A 10,484-nucleotide genomic window follows, 5' to 3' on the forward strand; every position below is an offset into this window, starting at 1 on the left:
TATTCTTGTAATTATACGAATTTGGACTGGGACATTGGCAAAGGGAGCTTTTTAAAAAATAATCCACAAATTATTCAAGAAGTTACTGGATTAATATGTACTGGTATCAACTACACAAATACACAATTGCTTATAGGTATTTCTTCTTAGAATAAATCTATATAGTAGTAAAATTGATGTCTTTACTTAATGTTTCCCAAAGCATCCAAAAATTAGTAGTTGCATAAAAGATTTTCGCTAATAAGTATACACATAAATTTTCTGATTTAAGAGATTAATAAGTTTAAAAATGCTTCAGTAATACACTTCTATGGCATTTGCTAGACAAACGTGTTAATTTAGATATCAACTTATTATTCCCAAAAACATATATATATATTTATACGTGAAGAATTATTTGTTCTTGGGTTTGCATTAAATGTATTTTTATAAATGTTTATTCACAATTTGACAAATTTTTATAACTGAATTTATATAAAATTAGTTACATTATCTAAAATCATAGAGTAAAAATATTTAAGCTCTAGTATTTATTGAAGCCAGTTAGTCATTGCATCTTAAATAAAAAATCAATATATCTTTTCATATTCACTTCATAAAATCTTAACTGCAGGACCAGTTTGTACTTTTGCCACAGCAACTATCTCATTACTGAAATTCTTCATCAACCTCCTATTGTTTATTATCTCTTATTTGCATCAGAAAGATAATTTCTTAAATTAGATATATTCAGCATTTTTCACTGATTTTTATGTATTGTAATTACTCCACGTTTATAATTGTTATTTGAGCTTTCCCAAGATTAATTTCCATGTAATTCAGACCTGTTATTAAGATAGAGGAAGATTAATGAAGATATTTAGGCTTGTGGACTCACGTAAATGTGGCTACTAAGACAAATTTTTGGAGATCCTAGAAGGAGACTGCTAATATTAGTTTTCTTGTAACCCAAACCAAAGAAAAGTCATCAGGTTCAGATAGTCATGTAGATACTGTCACTTTGGTTCAATAACTCAACAGATATTCAAAATATTCACAAAAATATAACTCAAAGCTAAGTTTATTTTTGAATCATTTTTAAAACAATGCAGAATTTTTTCATAATACATTTTTCCACAAAGTTTTTGAAGACTCTTCAAACAGTATTATTTGCCGGCGCCATGGCTCAATAGGTTAATCCTCCGTCTGCAGCACCAGCACACTGGGTTCTAGTCCCGGTCGGGCCGCCGGATTCTGTCCCAGTTGCCCCTCTTCCAGGCCAGCTCTCTGCTGTGGCCAGGGAGTGCAGTGGAGGATGGCCCAAGTCCTTGGGCCCTGCACCCCATGGGAGACCAGGAGAAGAATCTGGCTCCTGGCTTCGGATCAGTGCAGTGCACTGGCCGCAGCGGCAGCGGCAGCGACAGCGGCCATTGGAGGGTGAACCAATGGAAAAGGAAGACCTTTCTCTCTGTCTCTCTCTCTCACTGTCCACTCTGCCTGTCAAAAAAAAAAAAAAAAGTATCATTCACATATTTTTGTCAGCATATATTTCTGCTGCATGGAGATCCTGACAAAATCAATAACATAATAATACTCCTAAATTTTTAGAGAAAATTTAGATAATTTTGTCCAGTAATTTCCTCTTGACATATTTCATCAAAATTGTTCTTAGTCATAAAAAGAATAAACTTCTGAATTAGTGTAACTGAGATGCCTTTTATTAAGTTATCTATCAAGGTAAAGAGTGGACTATGTACAGTCCACTCCAATATTATGTGCAACTAAAATATAGAAAAATTGGCTTTAAGCAGATACTGTAGGTATAATCAAGTGCATTCAGCATTAAAACCACCCATAGCTACTGCACTGGCACCTTTTCCCCAGACCCTATTGCCCTCATGGGCTTTACTTACATATTGATATCTGCAGAATGCTTGCCCCATACATGTGGATTTCAGGAACACTAAAGCCCTAAACAGAGGAAGGGGAAGCTGAAGTAGTATCCATAGGATTTTGACATATATATCTCATTTGTTCATAATTACAAAACAACTAAAAGTGTGAATCCCAATTACATTCGTGGACAGCCACTTAATGGTTAACCTAGATGGTCAGGGTTGTAAAAGAGTAAGACTGAATTCAGGAATATTTGGAGGGCCACTGGAAGAGGTAGAGGTAGAAAGATAGAAATTTAATGATGGAATAAAAAGAAAGGATGGTCACCAAAATGTTTACCCTGCAGATGACTTGTTTAATAATGGGAAATATGCAAATTGTTTTTATCTGGCTTCTCTGCTTTTCCAGACATCCTAGTGTTACTCAGTAATATTAGCAAAGTGGTAGTGTAGAGAAAACTGTAATTCTAATAATGAATCAGCTCATATTTTGGGATTCTGCATATCAATATTTATCTAGTATTACTGATAATGTGGTGGCTGGCATAGAGGTTCTTGTCACCTGTAAGAAAAGAATTCCAGACAGGAGACATAGAGTAGCAACAAGCAAGGTAGCAAAGTTTAATGGGAGAATGCATTTGTGAGAACAGGGTGCCCAGTCTGCTTTCAGATTGGGGTAAGCCAGATAGGGATGTTTAAAAAAGAGACTACACCTGAGAAGCCAGGTGGAAATCTCAGCAAAGAACTGAGAATCCAGTTCGCATTCAGACTGAGCTTCTGAGTGTATGGCGTCCATTCTTCCTGTTGTTTTTCCTTCTGCTTACCCTGTTTTCCTTGACAAAGGATTCCCTGGATGACAAATTGTTGAAATTCAACATCAGATCTTCTTATCCAATGTTATCCTAGAAGGTAGCCCACTTTCTCCTGGACAGAGATGATTCTCCTATGTGCTTTTCTTGAAGGGAAGGCTGGGACCACCTTATAAAGCTATTAGGGATATCAGCATAAAATATTCAGCTGCCTCCCAGGCATATTTCTGAGACTGGTACATTTCTTTCTGCTGGTGCTTTGTTGGCCTTAGGCCCCTTTCTCACATATATGCCAATTTTTATCTTCCTAACCTAACACTGCATTTTTTAAGTAGTCACCTTTTGAAAAGAAGAGAGCAAAGATAATCATCTTCTATGGCACGATTAATCAACGCCTGGCAATAAACTGATTACACTGTCTTTCTTATCATGGAAAAGTCAATAATTCATGGTATCTTAGTTGTCTTGAGCCAGCTTCCCTTCAGGAATATCATTTCAAGATTATTCTTACAGCAAACTTCCTTAGAAGCTAAAGTTGGGATTTTTTTTTCTGTGGGTCAGAGAAGATTTGTTTCCCATCTAATATAAAAAGACATATTCTGGCCGGCGCCGTGGCTCACTAGGCTAATCCTCCGCCTAGCGGCGCTGGCACACCGGGTTCTAGTCCCGGTCGGGGCGCCGGATTCTGTCCCGGTTGCCCCTCTTCCAGGCCAGCTCTCTGCTGTGGCCAGGGAGTGCAGTGGAGGATGGCCCAAGTGCTTGGGCCCTGCACCCCATGGGAGACCAGGATAAGCACCTGGCTCCTGGCTCCTGCCATCGGATCAGCGTGGTGCACCGACCGCAGTGCGCCGGCCGCGGCGGCCATTGGAGGGTGAACCAATGGCAAAAGGAAGACCTTTGTCTCTGTCTCTCTCTCTCACTGTCCACTCTGCCTGTCAAAAAATAAATAAATAAATAAATAAATAAATAAAAAGACATATTCTTCCTCAGGGATAATAGGCTTGGTTTTCTAGCTGTCCTTTTGCAAGGTTGGAAGTTGGCTAAGCTCAGTATTCCTCAGCTTGTACACTGGTTCCTTTATGTGAGGTGTTTACCTGAGTTCCTTATAATTCAGACACATGGTACCTGAGAAACATAGGGAATTAATGCAAGCATCCTGTTTCCTGCTCCCCATGAGAAATGAACTACCTAAATGAAGTTGGACTCATTGATTTCTTACTGGTTGTGGAACCGTAATTTGGGGTGCAATATGATATCACAGTGTGCTTATTAATAAATTCCCAGTATTAATAAGCCCGAGTGGGTTCTTGCCTTATATTCAGAGAAGAATTCTAAATACCGGCTTAAGTGAACAAGGCTACATGGTACATTTTAAGCTTTTTATTCAGTGTGAAAGATGCATAGGAGAGTAAGGGCTTTATCTAAGAGAGAGGGAGGTAAATCTGGATTCATACCAAGTACCAGGAAGGGGCCATGTGGAAGAGGGTCTATGCCAGGAAACATGGGGCGGGTGGCCCAAGGGCCATGCACCCTGGAGGCTCAGGCCTGCAGCAAGCCCCATACTGGCAAGTTTTCAAGGAAAGGAAGGGGCGTGCACACCGTTTCCCAGGCTTTTAATCCACTTCCAAAGGGGAGTGATTAATTAACCTGATTGGCCAGTGGGTGCTCAGGTGTGGCCAGGTAGGGGCATGAGGTCACACAGGGGCATGGTGAAGGTGTGGTCTTCCAGCTCACACACCTAATCAATTTTAACCTGTGTATGTGCCTGCCTACACCAGTTGAGCTGATGATGGTCTGGAAGCCAACCTAGAATCACCCTACTTTTTAGGGACTGAATGACTCCTTGTTATAGGAGAGCTTCTCACTGGAATAAACCATTGCACTGCCCACAATGATTCTGCCAGAACTATGCCTGTACTAACCAAAACAGCATTTACCATGAAGGTTTTCTATAATATTTGTACTGCTTCTGTAAAAACATAGCCAATACAGTGTCTAAATAGGTTCATGCACACAATGGACCAGGAACTTAGATAAGCCGACCATCTAAAATTATTGAATTAACAACTGCAGATTCATTAACAAGGTGACAATACCTACAAAACCTTGCATGTAATTATAGCTCTGAAAAAGGATGCAACATATTGTGTTGTTTCTCCCATAAGCAGAGCAGACAGATCTGGGAACCTACAGATTGAAAAAAAAATCCACCTTTCTATTTATTGTTTTCCTCCTTGAAATTTAGCATCTTTCTGGTTTTGTTGATTTTGCATGTATAGAAGAAACATTTCTAATAGATAATAAAACAATTATTGTACTGCATTCAAAATTAATAATAAACCCAATCACTTCTACTTCACTCTGAAATAAGACAAAGGATGGGATATTTGGAAAAGGAAACATAACATCTTAATATTTCATTTACAAAAGCAAAAAATCATGGCAGATATGCCAAGCAAGCAAGCGAACTAATGGCTCATACAATGCAGCTTCTATTTTTAGTTTCCTGATCACAAAGGGAAATCTGATGAGTGGAATTCATCATCAATTTCGAGTAAAGAAGTCCCTGCCTGAATTCTCCCCGTGACCAATATTCTCTTTTAGTGTTTTCTCTGACACAGATTAGAAGTTATTTACTAATTTAATTCTCCCAATATTATTATAAAATAAGGAAGCCTGTGTTCCTGCTGCTTATTATGGACCTTACTTGAAAGAAAGTTGCACATGATTTTTCATGGCTTAACAGTTTGCATTATCTTGAGGTTCCCCATTAGCAAACTACAATACTCAAAATTTTCATAAAATTTATTTTGAAGGTGTATCCAAGCATTACAGATAGTAGAGAGTGGGGAAGAGACAGGAAAGGAAAAGAAGCCAAAATCAGAGTGCCTTATTAAGCAAGTTTTCGTGGTGAAAAACCGAAGATAAATCCTGGTTTGGAACAATAAGATTCCATTTAAAGCCTGCAGCTCAGAGTTATCTCACCTGGAGGCAGTGCCTGGGGTCTATTCACATCAGCTCCCATCCATCACTGGTTGAAAGCTTCTCCCAGGGTTGTGTTAGTTCAATGGCACTTTGTGTGGTATGGACACAGCAGTGTCCAGAGAGCAGAGAACACCCTCAGGGAGAAAACGCAAAGACTGGCAGTTAGTCTGATGCAGAATGACAGAACATGAGCAAGATACCCATGATATCTATCATACAGTTCATGGTCTTAATGAGACAAAACTTATAATCAATAATTAAAATACTTTGTTTTATGATTCCTAATCAGTATAAAAATACCTATCATGTTTTGTTTCTTCAGATTTATTTGCCAATATCCTCAATTTTTATAGTGAGATAATAAAAAAATTCTCAAAATTCTCTCTTATGAAGATTGCAATTTTATTTCAAGAGCAAGGTTATTATATCACATCAAATAAGGTCAATGAGATAATTATTTGGGAAAGTAATATGTAATGTTAAAGTGCTATAATGATTTCAGTTAATTAATTCCATAAATTCTGACATTTAAAGATTAAGCACCATTAAGTGCCTTACTTGAGAATAAGAATTAGCCAATTAATCAGGTAAGTAGAGTCATTTTCACAAACAGTACCTTAAGAATTTTTCCTATAGTAAATCCATCTGTATAATAGGAAATATTTTATTTAATTCAAAACATTTATATTTATTGCAACCTCACATTCTCCACAAAAATACAAGATACAATCAATTATCTCCCATATAGAATGTGCCTTATAAAATGTCTCTTACTGCTACTGGCTTGCTTATTAATAATTCAAGATTAAAAGCTGTGTGGGTTCTTGCCTCAGATTCAGAGAAGAATTCTGAATACTGGTACAAATAAACCAGGCAGCATGATAAGTTTTTAAGCTTTTTATTTAGTGAGAGACATGCACAGGAGAGTGAGGGCCCTATCTAAAAGAGAGGGGAATCCAGGTAGGAGCCAGCCACGTGGAAGAGCATGCTGGCCAGGAAGCATGGAGCAGGTGGCCCCGAAGGTCCCGTGCCCTGAAGGCACAGGGCAGCAAGGGGATTCAGGGCAGCAAGGAAGAAGAAAAAGGGCAAAGGGCAAAGGGCAAAAGGGGAGGCCCACCTGTTTCAGGCTTTTAATCCACTTCCAAAGGGGAGTGATTAATTATTCTGATTGGCCGGTGGCACACAGGTGTGGCTACGTAGGGGCATGAAGTCATACAGGGGCATGGTTTTCCAGCTCACAAACCTAATCAATTTTATTCTGTAAGCTCTCTTACATTGTTACCAGTTTTAAATGATAAATTTTACACATTCTATCACAATTAGTCATCTAACTTGAAGCATAATGAAATATTGTATAAAAACTTAAACAGAAAAAATGCTTCCTTGAAAGAATATTACATATACATTACCATCAGGAAATGCAGCAGGATTTAAACATGTTGATACTGGGCTTCCATAAAAAATACATGTTGAGCAGGTATTGTGATACAGTGCATTAAGCCACATTTTGTAAGCCCATAACACATACCAGGGTGACAGTTTGCGTCCTGGCTGCTCTGCTTCTGATCTAGCTTTCTGTTATTGCACTCTGGAAAGCATCTGATGATAGATAAAATGTCTGGGTGTGGCCACCAACATGGGAGTCCACTGGAGAACCGTCTCCTGGTTTCCTTCTGGCCCAACCTTGGCTATGGCAGGCATTTGGGAAGTGAATCAGAAGTTGCAAGATCTCATTTTTTCTCTCCTCCTCCCAACCCCCAATCACTCTGTCTTTCGAGTAGATGAAAAATAAATAATCATTTGCAAATAAAATTTAAAAATTTGATTAGCTGACATGGATTATTCAGAAAATTGATAGTTTTACAAATTTTTTTAATAATAAGCAGTGTGTTTATGACAACATGAACATTAAAGATTCCACAGAGTGATTATTTAGGACAAGCTATAAATTCTAAATGTTTTATGTCATCATTTCTATGCTTGTAAATTTAAAATATGTTTTTTACAGTCCTGATACAATAATGCTTCCTTTCTTTCCACTTACATTCTTACTTTTTTCTTTCTTTCCTTCTTTCTTTTCTGTCTAATTTTGATATAACAATCAATTTACAACAGAGAGTGAGGGATTGGAAAGATGTAGTGACAGATATTTTCCATCTACTAGGTCATTCCCCAAACCCTTACATCAGCCACACTGGGCACATATGAAGCCAGGAGCCAGAAACTGCACTGATGTCACAAAACCTGCATGTGAGTGGCAGGGGCTCAAAGACTTGAGTCATCCTCTGCTGCCTTCCCAGGAGCATGAGCAGAAACCTGGATCAGAAGCAGAACCCCAAGGTCTTGGACTGGCACTGGGGTATGTGATACTGGAGTCATAAACTGAGGCTTATTCCACTATGACTTTTGTAGCATTATTAAAAAACCGCCCCAAATTTCTAGTTCTTTGAATTATTGTAAAATATATTTTTGCTTTATTGTTGTCCAGTGATGCTGGATGCACATACCTAACTGACAAGAAGAATTAAATGTATGGAGTCCTTTCTTCATGTTGACAGCCTACCTTTTCATGTTTCAGGGATGCCTGTTTAATTATACAAATGAGGAAGACTCTAAAGAAGTTGAAAAATCTGTCATAAATAGAAGTCCATGTATCACAAAGGACAGAAATATTCTCAATATATGAAGGAGAAATAGAATAATTCAGTGTTTAGTTATTCATATCATATCAAACTATGGAAATGAAATGAAATTACAAGAAGATAAATTCTCAAAATCTTGAACACAATATATTCATGTCCTTCCTCCCTCTCCCAAACCACCAAAATCCCACCTACATGAGACTGATTGACTATCAACAGAGATTAGGGAAAATGGTATTTGCTCACTTTTTCCCAGAATGATATGATATTTTCAATAATACTACAAGGAAAGCTTGATTAGTCACATAAAACAAGACAGTTTCTGTCCTAAATTCACACAAAATTGACACTAAGCTAAATTCTGAGCTAAATTCACACTATCTTATATTAATGTAATTCATTGGCTAATAAAAGCAGCCCTGAATCTTTAGCTGGTTACCTTCAGTAAAAGAAACTTGAAAAGGTTATTAAAATAATTTAACTGAAGACTATCTGATTGGCTGGCGCTGTGGCATAGCAAGAGCGGCCAACACCTGCAGTGCTAGCATCCCATAAGGGCGCCGGTTCGAGTCTCCGCTGCTCCACTTCTTATCCAGCCCTCTGCTGTGGCCTGGGAAAGCATTAGAAGATGGCCCAAGTCCTTGGACTCCTGCACCTGTGTGGGTGACCTGGAAGCTTCTGGCTTCAAATCAGCACAGTTCCTGCCTTTACAGACAGTTGGGGAGTGAACCAGCAGATGGAAGACCTCTCTCTCTCCCTCTCTTTCTCTGTCTCTCCTCTGTGTAACTCTGACTTTCAAATAAATAAATACATTTTTTAAAAATACATTGGAAGATTCTTTAAAAAAGTCTATCTAACATTTTATAAAATTTCCAAAATTTTCAGTCATCGGATAATCTTTGAATCATTTTGTATAGTCTCTCAATAACAAACATATAGTAAATGTAGACAAAATTTAAATAGTGTGAAAGATATCATGAGTCTAATATTTAGGGAATAGAAAATCAATAGTAAATACAAGGAATAAATATAAGTTAATCCTAAGTATTTTAAAGAGACAACTTTGGTAAAAACTGTTTAACATGGGTTAAATACAAGTGTTACATATAGAAGACCAATACAGAATTTGAAAAAGTTTAACAATGGGTTGTGTTGTCTGGCTTCTGATACTGAATATAAGCAGAGGAGATCTGTCAGGATAATTGAGACAAAATTTAGCACATTCAGATAACAAAAAAACACTCTTTGACTCCTCTGTTCAGGACAGCTATTAAAAACAGTACTCATTTTTGTCTTTCAGGATCCTGTCCTTGTAGATTTTCCCCACAATACCTGTGGGAATTTTTACAAATTCCAGCTTCGCAAGCCAATATATAAGATAATTGGGTACTCATTCTACTTCGTATATCTAATAAAGATTTGCAGACCTGGATTCTCTTAATCATTTGTTGTTGTTGTTGTTGTTGCTCCGTTTGTTCTACATAAGACCACTGGTTGAACTCTGTAATCAATGCACAATCATTCTTAGGTATTTAAAATTAACAGAAAAGTGATCTCTGTTAAACATAGGAGTGGGAATAAGAGAGGGAAGAGATATATAGGTCAGCACATGCTCACTCGGCCTTACCTCCAATGGTGGAACTAGAATGTGCCAGGGGATTTCAGCTCAATCTTACCAAGGAGGCAGGTACCAATGGCAGTGCACTTGGTAAAGTGATAAGTATAAATACACAACCGATCAAAAAGATAGGGTAAGTGTTGAAGAAATTTCACAAATAAGACCAGTGTAAGCAAATAATGAAGGACAGAATTAAAAGGGAGAGTATGATCCTGCGGGGGAAGCAGGACACACAGCAGACTCATAGAATGGCAAATGCCCAAAACAGCACTCCTGCCTCAGAATCAACCCTTGGGGCATTCGGATCTGACTAAAAGGTCCATGAGAGTCTCACAGGCATGGGAAGCCATGACACAGTGGCAAGAAACAATCTAAATGAAAGATCCTGGTGAACAAGACCCCAGCAGAAGGAACAGGCCATCAAAGAGGGAGGCGCCTTTCTCTGAAGGGAGGAAGGAACCTCCACTGTCATATGGCCTTGACTAAACAAGTTCAGAGTTAGTGAACTCAAAGGACTTCCATAGCCTAGACAGCTCATAGCAAGAGTCTCGGGTGA

The 10,484-nt window shown here is 38.2% G+C and overlaps 1 long non-coding RNA gene across 1 annotated transcript; it reads right to left on the reverse strand.

Moving 5' to 3' along the window:
* Positions 1-1,644: 1,644 nt before the first annotated feature.
* On the reverse strand, positions 1,645-6,883 carry LOC103350716 (uncharacterized). The gene is made up of 3 exons (XR_011377989.1): positions 5,669-6,883; positions 2,588-2,723; positions 1,645-1,950 (listed from the first exon to the last, which is right to left on the reverse strand). It is a non-coding gene; the product is annotated as an uncharacterized lncRNA (long non-coding RNA).
* Between the last annotated feature and the right edge of the window lie 3,601 nt (positions 6,884-10,484).

Source organism: Oryctolagus cuniculus, chromosome 8, assembly GCF_964237555.1.
Source record: "Oryctolagus cuniculus chromosome 8, mOryCun1.1, whole genome shotgun sequence".
Lineage (NCBI taxonomy): Eukaryota > Metazoa > Chordata > Mammalia > Lagomorpha > Leporidae > Oryctolagus > Oryctolagus cuniculus.